General features: G+C 40.4%; 1 protein-coding gene across 3 annotated transcripts in view; it reads left to right on the forward strand.

Annotated features, from left to right (window-relative positions):
• LOC102491530 (beta-defensin 103-like) overlaps positions 1–22,410 on the forward strand; it is a 48,595-nt gene that overhangs the window by 22,943 nt on the left and 3,242 nt on the right. The gene's annotated exons all lie outside the window — the stretch shown is intronic.

Genomic DNA, 22,410 nt, shown 5'->3' on the forward strand with positions numbered 1-22,410 from the left:
CCACCCCCCCCCACTACCCCTGTCCTTACTATTCTAGTATCTACTGTTGCCCTTCCTACTGTTATTCCTTCCAATTGTTCAGCTTCTGCTATAGAGCGCATTCAGTATGCATTGAATGGGCACATACAGAGTGTCACAGTCTGTCTTTTTCCCCTTAGTCTTAAGTAGTCCATATTCATTAAGAACAATGTTGCAATTGCTCACCCTACTAAAATGTTCTTTTGAAATTGGCATCTTAGTCCCCTACTGTATAACACAGATAATGTCATTTTCTTAGAAAGAAAGCAGTTTAATATATTAATTTATTTCTCAGCCAAAGAAACTTGTAGAAGTGAAGAAATGTACTCATGGTCCTTGGCTATCCCCCTCCCACTGGGCAGAAGCAAGCATGCACAGCACGCCACAGAAGACCATAGACGTGAACAGCATCTCGAACATCTCGACAGTCCTCGGGATGGCGGGATGCCAGATGCATATGCACTTTCCAGGCTTCCTCCCTGTGGGATGCCACGTGTGCATTAGATCACCTGCAGGTTACTCTGCAGATGACGCCATTGGAAGCTTACTCACATGTGTCACCTGCAGGGAAATATATGCCTGCTCTAGCTAAGTCTGAGAATGCACGAAGAGGAGTAGCCTGCCCATAGATGGGCCGGCGAGGGCTTGGTGCTCACTGTAGTTACCCAGAGGGAGGCTCTGGGATGGCACATAGAATACCAGTACTGCATGGGAGCCAAGGTAATGCAGAGCTGACCCTGGGTCTGAATTCTGGTGTGTGTTCTCAGGTACAACCAGCAATACCACTTCTGTGAGCTGCATGGTGCTTACCAAATGCTTTCTCTGCTCCCGCTCTGTGTGTTTTTCTCAGTTCATCCGTGGAGTGATGTGATTATGTCTGTAATAGAGATGAGACACTGGACAGTCAGCGATGCAAAGTCATTTACTCAGAGCCACACAGCTTCTACTTGAGGAAGTTGTGTTCAAATCTGCCAGGGAATAAGCAGAAATTTTTATTTATGCGTATTTTCCTGTTTAAGAGTCTTGCTCGTAGTCATGTAGTAAGTCTAGGGTAAACCTAGATGGACTCCCGGTCTGGCCCACTTTCCCTTATGCCACATTCTACTTATCCCATTAAATACAGTGATGTGATGTGCTCTATTTCACTTCTAGCTCTCCCTTTACTGGTAAATAATGATTGCGAGACTCCTTGTGGTCATACACGGTCAGTGGCATAGCCTTTTCATATTATAACTTGATCTGCAAGTTATAATATACAAGGGAGGTGTGTATCATTAACCAGATTTTAGAGATGAAGAAATGTAAAGGTACCTAATTTAAGAAACTTGCCTAAGGGACTGTCAAGTGAGGCACTGGACTCCCACAGGGCCAGCCACGGTCTCTCAGACCTGGTGGTTTGTTTTCTTACTTTCTCTCTTTCTCGTTCTCTCTGTCTCTCTCTGGTGAGCACACATGCCCTATAGCAAATTTAAAAATATGATAATAAATAAAATTAAATAAGTAATTCTTTAAAAACAAAAAAAACTACCTAGGACCACATAGCTAATAAAGTGACAAGAAGGGGCTGGCCTCAGTCTTTTCTTCTTCTCTCTTGGTTGTGAATATGTGGGCGAAGTTTGGGGTGTCTGCCTAGCTTCATATTTTCCTAGATTTGGGCAATAGGAAATGAATTAAGGACTTTATGCTGCTAGAGCCCCCTGAGAAATCATCTACAGGTATCTCAGAGCTCATCCTAAGGTTAAGTGATAAGGATCTCCTGCCCTAACTTGTAAAAAAGGAGTCTGACAAGCTGGTCCCAGAAAGTATGAGATTTATTTCTGTTAGAGCCTTGGGTGTTGCAAGCAGCTGGTGAATGATTTTACACCTAAAAATCTCCATAGTAGTATGGGAAGTCTTCCCCTCTGAAATGTTTGCATCTACTTTTTATATTCCTCTACTTGAAAACATAAAAGGACATCAGACACTTGTTTAAACCAGCCATAGAGACCTTGAATTGTCTCCTCATATATTGGAACTTCTTACATATAAGACTCCCTCTCCTCACCTCCTACATCCTACAACTCAGGGCAGCAGAGAGGGGGAAGGGTCAGGCTCAAGCATGAGAAGCATCTGCTATAATAGGCAAGCAGGCTGTGGGCTCACTTGTCCACAGTGGGTCTGCTCATGCCGACGGGAATCATTAGCTTGACATAGCAAGGTGAGCCTGTTCTGACTCCAGCCAAGTAGAGCTTCATATAGTGGGCACCTGGCTCCCAAAGTGGGTAGAGCAAAACAGAAGGAGAGACAGTGAGAAAGATAGACATGGGCAAGCCAGCCAGGGAGGTTTGTAGAGAACAGAGCTAAGCCCCAGTCCTGGGCATGGATTCAGAAACTAGATTTGGTCTAAGAGCAAGACAGAGAAATCAGAACCAAGGCTAGGCGCCTATGGGAGTAGGAACTCAGCAATTCCTGAGGGTTGGCCTTGTGCTCCCAACCCCTCTCTCAAGATCCAGTCTAAACATTCCGAAAAGCTAATCTGACACCTGTTGAAGGCCTAAAGTCACTGAAGCCTGCACATTGTCTTTATGCTTAGCCACAAACTCCATTTGGCTCCAAGACCCCTCGTATCAAAGCCTCTGCTAAACTCCTCAGTTGCATCTGTTATCTTGTTAACCTCAATCAGTTCAACGCATATTGAATTTCTAAATGTACCATGCTGGTTTTTATTTCCCAGTTTTTTTGCCTTGTTTTTCCTATGTCTAGAGTAATATAGCTGACCTTTCTCTCTATGCAGTGTTTCGGTCTCAGCATTTGTCATATTTTGTCCAAGAAACTCATGCTGAATCCCACGCATGGGTGAGATGCTCTTCTGGTTTGTCCTTAGCTGCTGGCACACACCTGGAGCTGATGTCTATCATTTGCCCTGCAGCCTCCTGTCCCCTTGTCTGCTCTCCTCACCTGTATTATGTACATCATTTCTTTCTTGAGCCCTTAGCTCCATGTCTACTTTTTTTTTTTTAGAGGTTTTTGCTATAGGGCGCGGGCGCTCGCCAGATAGACAGAGAGAGACAGAGAGACAGAAAACAAGAAAGCGCCTCCCCCCCTCAGGGGGGATGACCACGCCACAATCCCTTCTCCTCCTTTCTCCTCTCGGGATTTTGGGCACGCACGCACACGCGCCTGGTGTGAGTTTTAAGCCACCGGGTCCGGGATGCGAACCGCAGTCAACTATGTGGGAGTCCAGCGACATAGCCATTACGCTAACTGCTGGTCCCCCATGTCTACTTTTTAAAACTTTTAATTTTTTTTTAGGTTTTTGCCAGCACATGTACTTGCCAGAGAGGAGAGGTAGAGAGAAGGAAAGTGGGAAATCACCCCCCAGATGGCCACACCACAATCCCTTCTTCTCCATACTTCTTTCAGGATCTTGGGCATGCACACACACACATGCCCAGCATGATTTTCAAGCCATTATGTCCAGGATTCAAACTGCAGCTGGCCATATGGGAATCCAGCCACCATAACCACCATGCCACCTGTTTCCCCTCACCCCTCCCCATGTTTGCCTTATATTTGTAGAAAGATGGAAGAGCTGGAGGGAGGAAGGAAAGTAGAAGAAAGAAGGAAGAAATGATGGAAAGAAGTTAAGAAGCAGTCCAGTGGCTGGCATCTGGAAGGGTCACTTAAATCAGCCCCACCAGAATGTAGAGAAGGCCAAAAAGATTCTGTTCTCCTTGACTGCATGACAGTTGGCTTAGGACCTGAATCAGGAGTTGGTAGGGGAGAGGAGATCTGTAGAGAGAAACATTGCATCAACTACAAGGCTGGATAGAGGGGCGCAAAGGGAAGGTAGGACTGGCTAGCAGTGAGAGTCACAGACTCTCCATAGTGTAGTCCAGGTTATGGGTTAGAACTGGGAAGTAGGAGAATCTAGTAGAGTGAAGAAGTGCTGGAAGGCAGCATTTCTACATCACTGTATATTACCATTCTTCTTCCTTTAAAGAGGTGGTGTCTCTCCATTTCCTTTCCGAAGACTCATGCATCCACCTCAGGTGAGGAATTGCACCACAGATGTCAGCCTGACAGAATAAAGGCCACAGAGTAACCTAGGCATGAGGGATGCAAATTCATGCCATGAGACAGATCAGGGGCTGCGTCCTTTCCCAGGAGTTGGAAGCCATTGCATGAACCAGCTTAGACCTTCCTGGAATCCACGTATGCTTGACCAGCTGATGGCAGAGTCATGATGACTCACAGGACTGAATGCTCAGATGTGATGTTTGGTGCTGGGTGTGGTGCTCATCACAGGTGAGCATAACCAAAAGAACTAGAAAAGCTGCACATTTCACTTTATTGCAGTCACTGTGTTATAGGGAGGAGCCTTGAGGTGCACAGACAGTGACCAGTTACCAGTCAAGATTTATGTCTTTAAACCAGAGGAGTGTCCTCACCCTTAAGGAATCATCTTTATTTAATCTGTGGTTCTTAATCCCATCTTGGGAACTTTTAAAAATTACATATGATGCCAAGGTACTCCCTATAGAAATATGACTTATTCAGGGTAGACCCCTGGCTATTTTTTTGAGCTGAGTGCAACAGAGAATCATTACCTGAAGTATCATCTGGGATTCCCTGATACCCCCAAATCGTGAGTCCTGAGCTCTCCTCTGCATGGTGAGTTTTCTTCAGCACTGCACCAGCTCTGCTGTAGGCTGTGGCCTTTGGCTGTTGTCACCGCCACATAGTAGGTGATGTCCTCTCTTCAAGAGTGCACAAAGAAGAAATAAAATGCTTTATGGGGACACAGCCATCTCAGTTGTCTAGCTGAATACTCATTTCATTTATTTGGCTAAATAGCTTATATAGAAAAAAAATCAGTGGACTCTCCCCTCACCACATGGTCCCTCAGTCTTCTTAATACTCCTGCCCCAGACTGTATCAAGTATAACCAATGTTTTTGTTTTGTTTTGTTTTTGGGAGATTTTTGCTATAGCGTATATACAATTTGCTGGAGAGACAGACAGAGATGGAGAGAGAAATCACCCCTGGACAGCAGGGGAGGAGAGGTGTAGCCATGCCATGATCCCTTCTCTCCATTCTCCTCTTGGGATTTTGGGCATGGACACACACGCACCCAGTGTGAGTTTGAAGCTGCCAGGTCCAGGACTCTAATTGTGGTTGACCCTGTGGGAGTCCAGCATCTTAACCACTATTCCGCCTGCTGACTTCCAACACAAACAATGTTTAACTGAAGTTTTTTGGTGATTTCATGAGAGAAGGATGAAAAATTAAAATCTGGCAAACATATGTTTTCTTCAGATTCCAAATGGAAAATCTCCTTGCTCAAGCCTTTTAAATAGCCCCAATTCTTTTCACATGTACCCTCTAAAGAATCTCCAGAAAAGAAAGGGCGGATTCTGGTTCCTTCCTGCCACTTTATCTTGAGCAGGTCTCTTAACTTGAGAAAGTTTCTGTCTTTTCCAAGCAGGCTCTCACTTGTCCCAGCTTCAACTTCTTGACCCCAGTTCATCCTCCTCCTTCATTCACTCTCTTGCTTTCTCCTCCCTACCTCTTGGGACATCTCACCCCCACCCTGCACATACACCTACAGTGAAGGATACAGGCTAATATTGACCCAGAAACTCTTTACATTCAATTGAACAGGTTGGACTAACCACTGAGAGCAGCAACAGGGTAATTATAAGTGTCTTGTGACACCTAAGCTCTAGAGAACTTCGATCTCAGAGAGACTGAACCTTCCAAAGCACTTTGTCCACAATGGGTATGGGTCCAGTCCATTAGGATTCCTTCATCTATGCTCACCAGGGCAAGCACAGACAAGCATATTTCTTTGGCTGATGAACTTGTTAGATGGAACATCTGTAAAGCTCTCCAGGACAGGTGTTCTGCTTTGAGGACTGCACTGTCCTATCCCATAGTGAGGAAGGAAATATTTCCCTGGTGACTGAGGTGCTTCTCACTTCCCCTGAGAGTTAGAAACTTAGTGTTCAGCAAAGTAGCATTCAGCTTATTTCCTGTTCCACCTCATGCCACTGGGATTATTAAGGTGTACCATCACCCTCTCTTTGTATTTCAGGAGGTGGTACAACTGACTTCTTCTAGTCAATATAAATTAACTAGATAAAATTAGTTTGTTTTCCTGGGGAAGGTCAGGATAGTGAGTAGAAAAAATTGGGACCTTCGAGGAAGAACAAATAAAATGCATGATGGGGAAACATCCATCTTATTTTTTCTAGTTCAATAATCCTTTTTGCTTTTTGTCTAAATACCTATATGAAGAGATTCCAATATATTCTGGAGAAACACTAAGAATTTTTTTTTTTGGCTTGCTTTGCAAAAAATGGCATGAAGGTACTCATAGCTTTAAAGAACATCCCAGTTTTGAATTTAATTAGCTACTACTCAGTGTTAATATTTCTTATATTGTGATACTGAACTTAAGAAAGAGAAAAAATAGTACATTAATCTTATTAACAAAGGAACTATAAACAGTGAGAAAATAATGAATAAAATGGCAATAGTAAATCCTTACCTCTCAATAATTACCTTGAATGCAAATGGATCAAATATCTCAATCAAAAGATGTAGAGTGACTGGTGTCAGCAGGTGGCAGGGTGGTTAAGCTGCTGGACTCCTACATGGCCGATCATGATCCAAGTTCCAGACTTGATGCTTTGAAAATCACACCGGGCATATGTCAATACATGCCAAAATCCCAAGAAGAGAATGGAGGAGAAGGGAGTGTGGCATGGCCATTCCCCCCAGGAGGCGAGTTCCCACTTTACCTCTCTCCATCTCTTTCTGGCAAGTGCATGTTCCCTATGGCAAAAACCTAAAAAGGAAAAAGAAAAAAGAAAAAAGAAAGGTAGAGTGGCTTACTGGATAAATAGGCAGGATCTAACTAATGCTGTCTGTGAGAGGTTTTTGTTTGTTTGTTTTGTTTTGTTTTGTTTTGTTTTTTTGCTATGAGACCTCACATAGGCTAAAGGTAAAGGGACAGATTATATCATGTAACTTGCAACCAAAGAAAGCAAAGGTGGATGTACTTACATCGAACAAAATAGATTTTAATTTAAAACTGTAATAAGAGATAGTCACTATATAATAATAAAGGAGTCAATTCATCAATAAGATAAAATAGTTGTAAATATGTTAAGCATATATTAACAGAACTAAAAGGAAAAATAGACAGTTATTCAATACTAGTAGGGGGCTTCAATATCCCTGTTTCAACACTGGAAACATCATCCAGAAAGAAAAGGAATACAGAAACATTAGACCTTAAACATCACTATAAACCAAATGGATATTCCATCTATCAGTAGCATTATAGACATTTTTCTTAAGTGCACATGTAATATTTTCCAGGATAGATCATATGTTAGGTCACAATATAAGTCAACAAATTTAAGAACATTGAAATCCAGGCAATTATGTTTTTCCAACCACAGTAATATGAAACTAGAGATGTGTTTGTGTGTGCAGAAGTAAATATATGTTTTCCTGTACAGATGGTGAGAAGGATATTGGGTCTTCTGGGTGGAAGGCAGACAGATGGAAGAACATGGGAACTACAGCAAACTCAAAGTGTCTCTTGTCTTAGCTCTTAGCTGAGAGTCCCCTGAGGTCCTAGCAGCAAGACTTGTGAATTTAGATTTTAAGCCATAGCAGCATTTCACAAAGGACAATTGAGACCAAAAGTGGACAATTTTCTGGATCCAAGACACAACCAAGTGGTCAAAAAACCCCACCTTTTCTCTCCTTTATGGAAGATCTCAGAGTAAGATCAAACATAGTCAAATGGCATCCTAGAGTCAGGCCAATTGAGGTGCCTAAGGAATGAGGAACTGTAGTATATTATACATTTCTGTAAACAGAAAAGAGTTTTTTTTTTTTTTTTTTTTTTTTTTTTTTTTTCCCCAAAACCTTGTAGGAGTGTTACCAAACAGGAATGCAGATCCTCATGATTAAATCAATGAATTTTCCTAAAAATGCCAGAAATATATATTTTTATTGGAAGTACTTAGTCCTTTACATATCAGCAATTAATATAAAATAGTGGATGAGTTGTATTTCACCCAAGCATCTCTGATTCTTATGGGTTTAGATTCAGGAATCAGTTCGACTCAATCCAAAGAACTATAAAGGCTTAGACCTGTACTAACATCAGAAATCCATCGTTCTGTGGCCCCTTTTGTAGTCAGATGAAGAAATAGAAGGTCCAAACTGGCTCAATAGCTCACCCAAATTTGTACAGTAAATTTGTCAAAAAAACTAAGACCAGAAAACAAGTCTCAAATCTCTGGTAGAGTGTTGTTTGTATTGTATTACTTACCTATTGCTGTATAATAAAATACTCCAAAACTTAGTAGCTGGAAATGAAAAGACTTGATTTATCTTGTACTTTCTGTGGTTGGAGAAACCAGCTAGGTATTTATGAATTTAAGTCAGTCATGAAGTTGCAATTAAGCTGTCAGCCAGGGCTGCAGTTTTGTCTCAAAGCTCCATAGGGTAGGATTCACTTATCTAAGTTCATTCATGTGGTTGTGGGCAAAAGTCAGTTCCTTAAGGATTGTTGGATTAAGGGTCATGGTTCCTCCACTTGCTGTTGATCAGAGGTCTCTTCAGTTCCTTGCAACACGGACATCTCCACAAGTAGTTCAAAACATGGCATCTGGCTTTCCTAAGATCAAATAAGTGAGAGAGCAGAATGGCATCCAAAGTTGAACTTGCAGTCTTTTTATAAGCTAGTTTGATAAGTGATATTCTAGTATATATATATTTTTGGTTTTATAACTTTATTTGAAAGCCAGCAGTTAGTTCTCATCCACATTGACTATATGTAGATTTTTGAAAGTGGTAACAGGTCACCAGAGTGTAGAGCTTGGTGGGTGAATCTTCATCCTCATTTTGTTTTCTGGACAACCGCACATGGATTAGATATGGGATGTTCTTTACTCCCAGATGACTTTGTTGAGCCTGGTATCAATGCACACATCTGGAGTCCCCATCTCCTTCATGGCAAATTTCCAGATTTCTTTGAGTGCCTGAGGTGCCCATTTTTTGAAGCCCATGCCATGGATGTGCTTATGAATGTTGATGGTGTATTCCCGGGTCACCACCTCATTGATGGCAGAACGGCCTTCTTCCTCTCACCATCCTTCTTTGCAGGAGCCATTCTGCCTGGCCTAAGTTGGAAGGGTGATATTCCAGTATTTCTTCCACATTCTGTTAGGAATGAGCCAATGAGATCAGCCCTTAATCAAAAGGGGCAATTCTACAAGAGCGTAAATATTTGTACATAGAGATCATTGAGGGCCTTTGCAGAGACTGTCTACCACAGTCAATGTCTCACAAATTTATGCCAGGAGAGAGTAAACTATGTTCCATTGGCAAAGTTCAGCTGTCACCTGTTTTTTATTTATTTTTTAAAATTTTCTACATTAATTCACTATACACCATCACAACACACAAATGAATTTTCCATCCAAAATACACTGTGCATTGGTTCAATCAAGCACATCAACATACATGTTCTCAGCAAATAATTTTCCAATTCTTACATCCTGCATACCTTGCCCTTTGTCTTGCCATCCCTGATTCCCCATCCCCCACCCTCTGCTATGTCCCATCTTCCTCCTCCATTGTCCCTGGCATCTATGGTTGCCCTCCATGCCTTCCGCCCCCCAATTCGATTGTTCTGCCAATGAACTTAATTAGTCTGAATATATCCAATAGCTAGCACAGCTGACACATACCTATACATGTACCCAAATCTGACCCTAGGCATAAACCCCAGTGAGTAGAATGAACATACTATAAAGTAGTACCCAGCTGTGCCCATACAGCTCGCTGCAGTCATCAAATGTGCATTTTTTTCTCCTGCAACTTTTTTTTTTTATTATATTATATTACCTAACCCTCATTCCCTGAGCATCATCACAACACACTAAATGTAGTTTCCCATCTAGGATAAACTGCATAGTGTCTTAATCAAGCATGTTATCACCAATAATATTCCATTTCTACTTTCATACATATGTATACATACATATATATATGTTTTTTATCCTATGTTTGACCCTCAGCCCTTTCCCCCTCTCCTGTTTACACTATCTCTGCTATAAGCTGTCACCTGTTTTATAAATAAAGTTTTATTATAACAAAGCTGTGGCCATTTGTTTGCATATTTTTTATGGTTGCTCTTGCACTATACCTACAGAGTTGAATAGCTGCAACAAAAACCATAGTTAGCAAAGCCTAAAAATATTTACTGTCTTAGCTCTTTACAACTTTAACTGATCCCTAGTGTACTCAATTATAAAATCTTTTGAAAAATATGGACAAGGGAATTGAGATAGAGATACCAAATACATAATTTGCTTTAATTTCTCTTGGTGTTTTGGCATTTCTAAGTGTCATGTATATACTTTCACAAGGTAGTTAGCTGGGAATTCTCAAAATAGGGGTAGCTCTGTGATCTGAATGTAGTGGTTAAGTGTGACTATCATTCCCCAAATCCATTTTCTACCACTAATGATCATTTACATTTCTACTAGGAAATACCACTTCCAAAACCTTTGACCAAAAAATTAGTATCAAGAATACATAGTTAAAATAGGCTGAAATAATAGAATGGGTGTTTAGCATAATATATAAGCGCTGACTTAGGTTCTAAATTTTCATTTTAGAAAGCTGTTTCTCTTTTCTAAACCTCAATTACCTTTATCTTAAAATACAAATTCTAGGGGCCGGCAGGTGGTGTGGTGGTTAAGGGCGCCAGATTCCCACATGGCTGACTGCAGTTTGAGTCCTGGACCTGATGGTTTGCTTTCTCGCTTTCCCTCTCTCTCTCGTGCTTTCTTTTTCTCTCTCACTGTGTCCCTCTTTGGTCAAATTAAAATAAAGAAAGAAAGGGGAAAGAAAGAAAGAAAGTTGAATGAAATGATAATTTAAAAAAATATAAATTCTAACACTGACCAAAAAAACTAACATTGTTTTGTCAGAAAAAAATGTACTATAGCACCAGTTACAGTGCTGAGTAAATAACAGCACCAGAGATGCCATTGTGTACAAACATTTGATGGTTCTGTTTTGCCTGTTGCAGCATCAAGTCGACAGATTCATTTCAATGACCAGTTCTGACTAAATTATATTGGCGGAAATTCTATTTTAATAATGTATTCCTGGAGTCCTACCTCATTTTTTTCTCCAAAGAATTATTTATTATTTAATTTCATTTGTCATTATTATTTTTTAATTTGACCAGAGAGAGATAGAGAGAAAGATAAAAGGAAGAGGAGGGAGAAAGCAAGCTACCAGGTTCAGAACTCGAACCACAGTCAGCCATGTGGGAATCCAGCATCCTTAACCACCACACCACTTGCTGGCTCAGAGTCCTACCTCTTGCCCTGGAGTACATCACTTTCTCCACTCCCACTTATCATCCTGCATGTTTTTTTTCCCCCAGCGGTACTCTAATACTACTGCCCAAGGGTGCAAGTTGTCCTCTTTCAGATTCTGTACCGAGGAGTCAGGAAAGTCATCCCCATCTGATAAGTGTGATTTTAGACTTTGAGAAAATTGTGCAGCATGAGATCTCCGCGAAGACTTCAAGAGCCTAAATTAGTTTGAGCTTGTTAAAGTGTGTCTTATCTTCTGCTAGACTCTGTCTTCAGATCACGTCTCCCTTCAGTGCCTCTCATGTATCACCACTTTAACTCCCCTTGTTAATGGTATCACCATCTACCCTGTCCCTCAACTTACAGAAAACAGGCAATCTTCCTAGCCTGCCCTCTCTCACTTTTAATTTCTTCCCTCAGGCTCAACTATTATATCAACTTTTATTTTTTTTTTTGAGAGGTTTTTGCTATAGGGTGCGTGCGCTTGCCAGACAGACAGAGAGACAGAAAGCAAGAAATCACTCCCCAGGGGGGATGACCACGCCGCAATCCCTTCTCCTCCATTCTCTTCTCGGGATCTTGGGCACGCACGCACATGCACCCGGCATGAGTTTCAAGTCTCCGGGGCCGGGACGCCAACCGCAGTCGACTACATGGGAGTCCAGCGACATAGCCATTACGCTAACTGCTGGTCCCTATCAATTTTTGATTCCTTGTTTTGGATAGCTCTGGCTCTCAAATCTGTGTCTATCTTATTGGCATTAGAAACAAAACAGTTGGTAGTCTAGTTCTGTCTCCTGTCCTTTTTCTGAAGATCCTCTAATTCATCCTCCATATTATATTTTTAGTGAACTTTTTTTTTCTAAAATGTAAAATTTTCCGGTTTGTTCTTATGTTGTAAGTTTGTCGTTGACCTTGCATTATTGGTTGGTGTCTCCCTCTCTATTTCTTTACTCCTCTGGAATTATTTCTTCTTACAATATTTATCTTGAGTATCTTAGTTTGAACATATTTCTTATTTTTCAAAGAGCGAAAGCAATATAGAATTCGAGTACCTACTTTTTCACTAACACAAGGAGACAAATGAAAACACAACTGATTGAAAAATCTTAACAAATGTTCAGGACAGTATAAGACATTCATTATTAAATTTGGCAACAGCTGTAAGTGTAGTGCAGAATACACTTTGCATAAATGCAGAGCAGGGAGGGACCACTTTCAACCAGGGTGATGGAGATCATGAGGAGTTGGTGTTTGGGCTGGGCCGTGTGTATTGTGCAAACCATTGTGCAGAAAGAATTGGTTGGATGCAGTGAGTGATAATATTTAAACAATTAAGAAGAGGGAAGAGTCAGAAAGAATCTAGTTCCTAGCTTTTGTCACCAAGCAATTTGGGAAATGAAGATGATATTTAGAAAGAGGGGATATGAGTGCAGGCCAAAACAAGGAAAAGGCATTAGATATTATCAAGATAATAAAAATTTTCAAGTGGATGTAAAGATTGACCAGGAAAACTGGGAGAGTGATCCAGACTAGAAATAAAGATGGAAGCACACATAACCCATGGATTGTGTGAGTCAAGAAGAGAGGGCCAGGAGTAAGAATGTAGTATACTATTAAGAGCATGGTGTATGTTATATAGCCTCTCTATGTTTAAGTTTTCTCATCTTTTTTTTTTTTTTTTTCTTGGAGAGGTTTTTGCTACAGGGCGCATGCGCTCGCCAGACAGAGAGAGACAGAGAGACAGAAAGCGAGAAATTACCCCTCAGGGGGTGACCATGCTGTAATCCCTTCTCCTCCATTCTTCTCTCAGGATTTTGCATATGCATACCCATACAAATGGCATGAGTTGTAAGCTGCTGGGCCCAAGACCCAAACTGTGGTCAACTATATGGGAGTACAACAACGTAACCGCTTCACTATTTGCTAGTCCTGACAAATATTTTTTTTTAAAGAATTATTTTTCATTAAATTTTACTAATTTATTATTATTTAAATTTGCTATAGGACACATGCACTCATGACAGAGAGAGAGAGAGAGAGAGAGAGAGAGAGAGAGAAAGTAAGACACCAGGTCTGGGACTCAAATTGCAATTTGCCCTGTGGGAGTTCAGCACCTTAATCACCACATCACCTGTTAGCCCCAGGGACAGGTATTTTAAAATAAAGAATTGAATGTGAATTGTGGACCATAATGAAAGAACCAGTGTAGAACACAGAGTAATATAAGATAAAAAGGAGACAAACATAGCTTTAGGAGATGGATCCCAAAGTATAGAGAGAAGGCTCTTGGGAAGAGCTCCCTCTAAAATAAGAAAGCAAGAAGCAAGAATAGATGAAAATATAAAATCTTGAGGGTGAATCTAGAACATGGAAACTTTACTGAGTGACAGTTGGTCCCTCCTTCCTTGTGTATCCTTTAAAACACTTGTTGGAAGTTAAGTTGAATTATAGTGAAAGGCAGACTCATGTCACTGAGCTGTGTAAGAATGGACATTGACCTGGGCTATTTTCTCACTGACAGACAGGGAGCTCATGCACCTGTGCTGAACTTACCACCTTGTGTAGGAATATCGTTCCCTGTTTCAAACTCAGTGTGTACTTCTTTGATTTAAGGCATTGCCCTCTCTATTTCAGACCCCATCAGGGAGGAGTCAGGTTTCTTCCACTGCAGCATGAGGTGTGTGTATGTAGTTCGTTGCTGGCATCAACTACAGAGTGAGTCTGCTGGCCATGGGGCTGGATGCATTACCATGGTCTGGCTGCACACACACCCTCTCTCTCTCTTCTCTTGCTCTAGGTAAATGCAGCACCACTGGGACCTGATGTATAACTTGTCTATTCTCAGTGACCTTGAATTATACATTGTCTTTCCCTGAGTGGTGTTGATCTACTTTTTAACTATGACTGCAAAACCTAGCCAACCAGCAATCAGAGAAGAAAAAAATAATTGAAAAATTCCTGTATATATTTTTTTCATCTTGAAATTATGCTCTATAAGTCATCTGAATGTTTTAGCATTTTCTTATTTGAAAAAGACATCACTGGCCCAGTCACAGTGGTGCCCACTGCTAAGATGCTTGCTTTGCAGACTAGGACCACATGGAAGGCCCAACTTCAACTCCTGGTTCAACATAAAGATCATACATAGTGTCATGTGCTTGTAATCCTAGCGACATGCAGAGGCTGAAGCAGATTTGTGAGTTCAAAGTTGGTTTGGACAACACAGTGAGACTCTGTCTAAAAAATGCTCAACATTCCTTAACATAAGGGAGGTGCAAATCAAAACCACAATGAAATACCACCAACCCAAGTCAGAATGGCTAAGATGAAAAGAAATACAAAATGGGGACCAGCAAATGGCATAATGGTTACATTGCTGGACTCCCACATTGTTGACTACTGTTCTAATCAAGCACCCAGTGACTTAAAAACTTAAGCTGGGCATGTATGCCTGTATACCCAAAATCCCAAGAAGATAATGGAAGAGAAGGGATTACAGTGTGACCATTCCGCCTCTAGGGTAATTTCTCACTTTCTATCTATCTTTCTCTCTGTCTCTCTGGGACACACATCCTATAGCAAAAATCTTGGTATCAAAACCAAAAAACCCCAAAATGTTAAGTACTGGTGAGGCTCTGATGAAGAGGGAATTCTCCTACATTATTGGTGGAAATGTAAATAAATACAACCACTGTGGAGTTGGAAGTTGGAGTATGGAAGTTTCTCCAAGATCTGCAAATAGAATTGCCATATGATCCAGCAATTCCACTCCTGGGTATCTACCCAAAGGATAGGAATAAACTCGGTCAGAAAACACTTGAACTTTGATGTTTATTGTGGCATTATTTACAACTGTTAAAACATGGGGCCAACTGAAATGCCCACAAACAGATGAATGGATTGAAAAAGTGTACACTATGGAATATTACTCAGGCATAAAAAATACAATTCTGGCATTTGATAGAAACTGGACGAATATGGAAGATTTACTGCTAAGCAAAGAAAGTCAGACTATGAAAGAGAGGCATTGTATGTCCCCACTCAATATATACCTTATGTCTGCACTCCATGGTAGAAACTGAAAGGTTGGAAGGTGTAAATGCATGGAGAGAAACTGTGGATATTAGAGATAATATGAGAGGAGAGTAGAAAATGAATGAGGGTGAGAGGGAGGGAATTAAGGGGAGAAAGAAAGAAGCAAAGTAAGTGACACAAAAATAGAAAATTATGTGTTGATGATGACATGTATGGTAATATCTTTGACTAAACTAATATGCACTGTATAATTGATGGGAAAATTCATTTTGTATGCTAGAATGACACACAGTGATTAGATGTAAAAAAAATAAATATGAGCTGGGTGTGGTTGTACATGCTTTTAATCCCAGCTGGAGGCCTGAGTCAAGAAGATTGCAACATGGAGACAGAAAGAGAGAAGGGAATGAAGGAAAGAATTTCAAAAAAAGATAGAAAGAAGGGAAAGAAAGAAGGGAAAGAAAGAAAAGTATAGAGTTAGATGGTAGCACAGCTGTAATGCAGCTGAACTTCTCTCTTATCCTCTCATGCTTCCTTTCTTCTTTTTTCTTTCCTTCATAGAAAAAATATTCTTTTTTTTTAAAGAGAGATTTTTGCTGTAGAGTGCATGTACTTGCCAGCAACACAGAGAGACAGAAAGTGAGAAATCACCCCCAAGTAGGGATGGCCATACCACAATCCCTTATTTTCCATTCTCCTCTTGGGATTTTGGGCACTCATGCACATGTGACTGGTGTGTTTCAAGCCTCCAGGTTAGGGACTCGAATCATGGCCAGTCATGTGGGAGTCTTGCACCTTGACCACTATGCCACCTACTAGCCCTGTTAAACTTTTTTTTTTTAATGTAAAGAAAAGAATATCATGAAGTTATCTAAATACATCTCCCCAACTCAATCACCAAAAAATAGCTTCAATTCAGAAGATACAATTTTCCTTTTTCTTGGTGGGAGTGTATACACATGTGACTTAGTCTACCCTTCAAGCCTCCACTTGAATATAATAAAGATATTCATTCAATGACCCAAAGGTCTTTTCTTCTTCACCAGGGCAAGGGTCTCTCAGATTCTTGACTTAGTTGCAGGAAATAATTAAAACACGAGTCACACAGCAGAGCAAAGAAAATTTATTGAACAAAGATGAGAATATCTTTGACAGGCAGAGCAGATTGTTTCAGACAAGACAGCACTGAGTGCCTTTGGAGAGCTCCCTTTAAGGGAGATTTACATGTATATTTATAAAGGGGTTGCATTTTTAGGACTTAAGGGTGGTCTTGGGGACTCCTGTCAGGATGCTCATTTTTATAAATGCTTTCTTGTTGAATATGCTTGAACTTAGAATGTATGTGTTGTTAAAATCCAAGATCTCATCTGAGCAGTGGGTTTCCTAGCATGCTAATGGAGCAAAGCTTTCCTATAGGTCATATGTGGTGCTAATGGGTACATATGACCATGTGTGACCATGAAACTGCTACAAGTGACGGTGAGTTGGTTCCTCAGTTTTTTTTTCCCTTGAAAAGTTCTGTTATTGGTGTTGGCCTGGTTCCCTCTTTCCTCCTTTGTCTGTTTCTAGCTCCTTCTCCACAATGTTTTGTTATCAGGGTTAGCCTGATTCCCATGTTCTTCCCCAGTCTCTGTCTCAATCTTTTATATAAAGTTCTGGTATCAATTGGTTTGTTTTCTGCTTTCTTCCCTCATAGATTTCTCAATCTCCTTCTCTGTGAAGTTCTGTTACTGGGTTGACACAATTCCTACTTTCCTCCCCTGTTTCAGTCTCAGTCTCCTCTGTGAAGTTCTCCTATTGGGTTGGTCAGGTTTCCACTTTTCTCCCCCATCTCTGTCTCAGTCTCCTCTGTGAAATTCTGTTATCTGGTTGGTCTGGTATCTACTTTCCTCCTCCTAACCCTAAACACTGTCTCTGAATGATTCTCCTTTTTGTGAAGTTTTGTTCTCAAGGTTGTCCTGGTTTCTGGCTCCTGCTTTTTATACTCTGTCTCTCTTCTATGATCTATTCCTTTCCTATTCAGCACTACACACAGAAGGCACTGTCTAAGGTCTTATCATCACAGACAATATACTTTTCCAACTCACTGGAATACTCAGAGATTTCATTCCATCATGAAATTTCTCTCAAGTTTTCTTGTTCTTGTGGTACTCTACTTGGCAACATCAGGTGAGCATGGTATTCTCTTTAAGTAAGGTCAGTGAAAGTAATCTGAGAGGAATATGGATATGTGATGTGATGTGGAGCTGAGAGGAGCACTCTGTGCAGGGTTGGAGACAAGTATGAACAGGAAATTAATTTACTAATATTTTCTGTCTTTCTCCAACCTAAACCCGTGAGTAAACCCGTGAAAGGTAGCCCATCATTAGTGCCAATGTTGGGAACATGATGATTCTGGAAGCATTAGGCTTGTCCAAGTTTAGAAAACATGGATGTCTGTATAGAGGTAGAACATAGTTGGTCTGGAGAACTTTGAAATGTAGGTAGAATTTTCCATGAAAACCATATGCATCATCTCTTCATACTAATTTATCATTCTATTTCTCAAAGCATCTCTTCACATTCTGGATGAAAATTCATTCCTGTGTGGATTGTGGCATGAACCCTGGTTCTTTAAATAAATACATAAACAATAAGGTGATGTGCCTTGGAGAAGATCTTCTTGGATTGTTTCTATGTGGAGTCCTTAATGTTTCTTGGGCCTGAACATTTGAATCCCTCTTTAGGTTTGGAAAATTTTCTTCCAGGATTTCATGGAATAGATTATCAATGCCTTGATTAGTTTCTTCACCTTCTAGGATACTGATTATCTGGATGTTAGGGCATCTAATGATATCTAGTATTTCTTATATATTATTCTCTCTCTCTCTCTCTCTTTTTTTTTTCTTTTGGTCATTTTCTTAGTCTCTTTGGTGAAATTTTCTATGTCACAGGTGCTGTCTTCTACATCTGAGATTCAACCTTCTCACTGTGTGAAAGGGGCAGGACTGGGGCCACCTCAGATGCACAAGGAATATGAAATTAGTGAGAAAAAGGTCAGAGACAAGAGACAGTACTTACAGATTAAAAAAAAATACATATATATGAAGAAGGACAAATTTTGAGAGAAAGGGAGAGGGAGAGAGAGAGAGAGAGAGAGACAGACAGAGAGAGACAGAGGCAGAAAGAAGGAGGTGATCTTCCTACCTTGCTAGGTGTTGGGCTGGAAGGAGAGGTTAGGGTAGAGGCTTTCCAGTTAAAAGGGCAAGGCTGGGTCCACATCATATGCACATGGATTCTTGCTAGGTGTTGGACCAGAAGGATGCATGGTACTCTCTTGAAGGAAGGTCAATGAAAGGAATTTGAAGAATCTGGATTTGTGATGTGATATGGTACTAAGAGGAACTCTCTGTGGAGTTGGTGCTAAACATGGACATGAAATTACTTTGTCAATTTTTTCAGTCTTTCCCCAAGCTAACCACATGAGTAAAATCCCAAAGGGTAACCCATCATCAGTGCCAATATGAGATACGATGATTCCTGATAGGTTAGGCTGTCCACATTTAGAATACAAGAAAGGCTATATTGAAGTAGAACACAATGGGTCTGGAGAGCTTTGAAATGTAGGTAGATATTTTTCATGAAAACAATACATGTCATCTCTTCAAATTAATTTATCTTTCCATGTCTTGAAGTATCTCTTCACATGCTGGGTGCACATCTATACCCATGATCCAGGCAGGTTTAGACTTTGGATGACATGATGACCCTTTTTAGGGCTCCACTCTCTCTTTCCCAATAAATAAATAAACAGCAAAGAAAGGAGAGAATGAGAGAAAAGAAAAGAAGACTAGAATTGCTGATGTCGAATGGTTTTTACATTTGGATATTACTGAGCTTCAGTGACTCTCAGGTGCACCATTAAGATCTATGCAGTTGCTTTTCCCAACATCCTTGAAGTAGAATTTTAGCATGGTTCTTGGGCAAAGAGAAAGGGCAATGATGAGCTGAGAGCTTCTTCCCTCTCTACTATGTCAAGTCTCTAAGAAACACAGTAGGACAAAACAGCTGGGATGCTTTGAATATGTCTGGACATTAGCATCTTATAGCTTCCAGAGTCCAAGCTCCCAGAGTCATTTACTGACATTTTTTGGTAGATGGATTTTATAAATTTTCTTTAAAACATTAATATATCTTTAAAAAGTTATCACTAGGGGCCAGCAGGTGGTGTGAAGTTTAAAGCACTGATCTCACATGGCTGACTTCATGATTCTATTCAAGCCCAGTGACTTGAAAATCATACTGAGCAAGTGGATGTGCGTGCCCAAAATCCTGAGAAGAGAGTGAAAGAGAAGGGATTGCAGTGTGGCCATCACTCATGGGCGGGAAAAAACAAAAAAAGAGAGAGAAGGGATTGCAGTGTGGCCATCACTCATGGGCAATGATTTCTCACCCCTCTCTCACCTCTGGTGAGCATATGTGCCCTATGACAAAAATAAAAACAAAAACAAAAAAAGTTACCATAAGGCTTGTTGGCTTGTCACACAGTTTTCCTAGACTTTACATAAGCAATTATTGTTGGGGCGAGAAATTTAAATAATTTAACTCTTAGGTCTAGTGTTTCATGAATTCATTATCTGGCTCCCAGTCCACTAGACTTTGGCCAGAATAAATCATTCACTGTTCCCTAAACTGGCCCTATGCTTCCCTACTTCTGTGAGAGCACAGGATTTTGGCATGATTCTTGGGCAAAGAGAAGGGGCAATGATGAGCTGAGAGCTTCTTCCCTCTCTACTATGTCAAATCTCTAAGCATAAAACAGCTGGGACACTTTGAATATGTCTGGGCATCAGCATCTTATAGCTTCTCTTGGAGAGAATACTTGTCTGAATACCTGCTCCACCAGATCAGCCTGACCTTGAGTCCTATGTTCTGTTATCTCATAATGAGACAGGTAGCTCTCATTCTCAATGTTTGTCCCTTATTAACACACCTTTATATTGATATTCCCCATATTTTTTATTTTTATTTTTGGATAGTGAATGGATTGCAATATCAAATAGCATGCCCACAATCCAGGGGTATTTTCAGAAAATCAAAGGGCATACAATGTGCGTTCCTGCCTGCAAGATGCAAAAATGCCAAAAAAGTTTACAGTATGAAGTTCACATAAAGTGTCAGTCCACATTCACATGATTTGGTGAAGACAGAGAACTCAGTAACCCAGTGTGAAACAAAGCCTGTGCTTTTTCTAGCCCACTTCCCCCAGTTGTGAAGTATTTCTCTCCAATTTGGGTTTTAAGGAAAGACAGTATCTTCTAAGTCTGAAGTCATAGCTCAGATACTATCAGGTTTTATGCAAACATATAAATGCATAAAGTAGGGGAAATAAGCACTAATTTTATTTTTAAACTTCTATGGCGGTCTAATGCAATGGTAAGATAAAAATGATTCTATATATTGTGTGGTCCTTGACTAAAGGCCTATAGTTTGCCATCCTTCTGGATGTTGGTATAGTTGGGGAAAAGTTTGGTTTCTTCTGTTTTCTTGATTAGGTTCTTTTGAAGATAATCATTAAGCAAAAATAATGATAAAAGACAGTCAAAATGCTAAAAAGCACCTCATATACATATATGTCTGCTATGGTAGCACACATGATTGTGCAAACATATATACAAGGAGCTACAATTAGCATTTGGTAACTCTATCATACCTGAAATCATACTTTATTCTAAATCTTTTTTTTTTTAGAGAGATTTTTGCTATAGGGTGTGTGTACTCACCAGAGAGACAGAGAGAGACAGAATGTAATAAATCATCAACCAGAGGGTTGGCCATACTGCAATCCCTTCTCCTCCATTATCTTCTTGGGGTTTAGGTCAGGCACACACATGTGCCTGACATGAGTTTTAAGCCACCAGGTACGGGGATAAAACTGCAGTCAACTATGTGGGAGTCCAGTGATGTAATCATTATACCATCGCTGGTCTCCATTAATGCATTTTTAAAATGGCTTTGTGAATGGATTGGAAGCCCAAACTTGAAAAGATTGACTGCCGTTGTCTAATTCTTGATCCCCAGATTCCAATTTAGCTGACAAGAAAAGTGGCCTTTCCTCCTAAGGAACTTCTTATGGAATAGTGTTGTTGGCTTAGAAATACCTCTCAAATTTTGAAGAAACAGGTTAGACTGAGGGCTCATCTGTGGAGGTCTGTTGTCTATGTGTAAAAGTAAGTGATATCCAGTAATCTGATGTTTTGAATTCTGAACCTCCACCCTGGGCTGAGAGCAAATTATAATGCTCTTTAATAGCCAGTCCCATCCTGGTCACTTTTATACTCTGCAAGACAGAAAGACTGCAAAGCCAAAAGCTATTCTACTCCACACTCACCTCCTTCTCCCACTTAAAATATCTCTAATTTCGCTGTCCCAAATCCTAAGATTAAGAGGAAATTAGGTTTGAAAAAAGTGTCTGCAGGGGCCAGCAAGTGATGTTGTGTTTAAGAAGCTGGATTTTCCCCATCGCTTACCACATTCATTTGAATCTGGACTCATTGGTTGAACAATCATGCTAGGCACAGGTATGTGCATGCCCAAAATCCCAAGAAGAGATTAAAGGAGAAGGGATTGTATCTTGGCCATTCTTCTAGAGGATGATTTTTCACTTTACTTCTCACTGTCTTTGTCTGTCAATCTCTAGCGAGCACACATGCCACATGGTAAAAGCTTTACAAATAAAAAGTAGCTACAATACCAAAATTTCTTAAATCTGTGGATCAAAATGCATCCAGAAATGACATTTCTTCTACATCTCCACCACCATTTGTCTGGACCCTTACTAGGCCACTTTACAGAATCCTCCCTATATTTATTATTTGACTACACCACCTGCCTTAACTTCCATGGAGTTCCTTGACAGAAAAATTCAGCACTGCTCCTTTTTTGTATCTCAACCCCATTTACCCTTTCCCTA

The sequence above is a fragment of the Tupaia chinensis genome, unplaced genomic scaffold (genome assembly GCF_000334495.1).
Source record: "Tupaia chinensis unplaced genomic scaffold, TupChi_1.0 Scaffold138390_1, whole genome shotgun sequence".
Classification (NCBI taxonomy): Eukaryota; Metazoa; Chordata; class Mammalia; order Scandentia; family Tupaiidae; genus Tupaia; species Tupaia belangeri.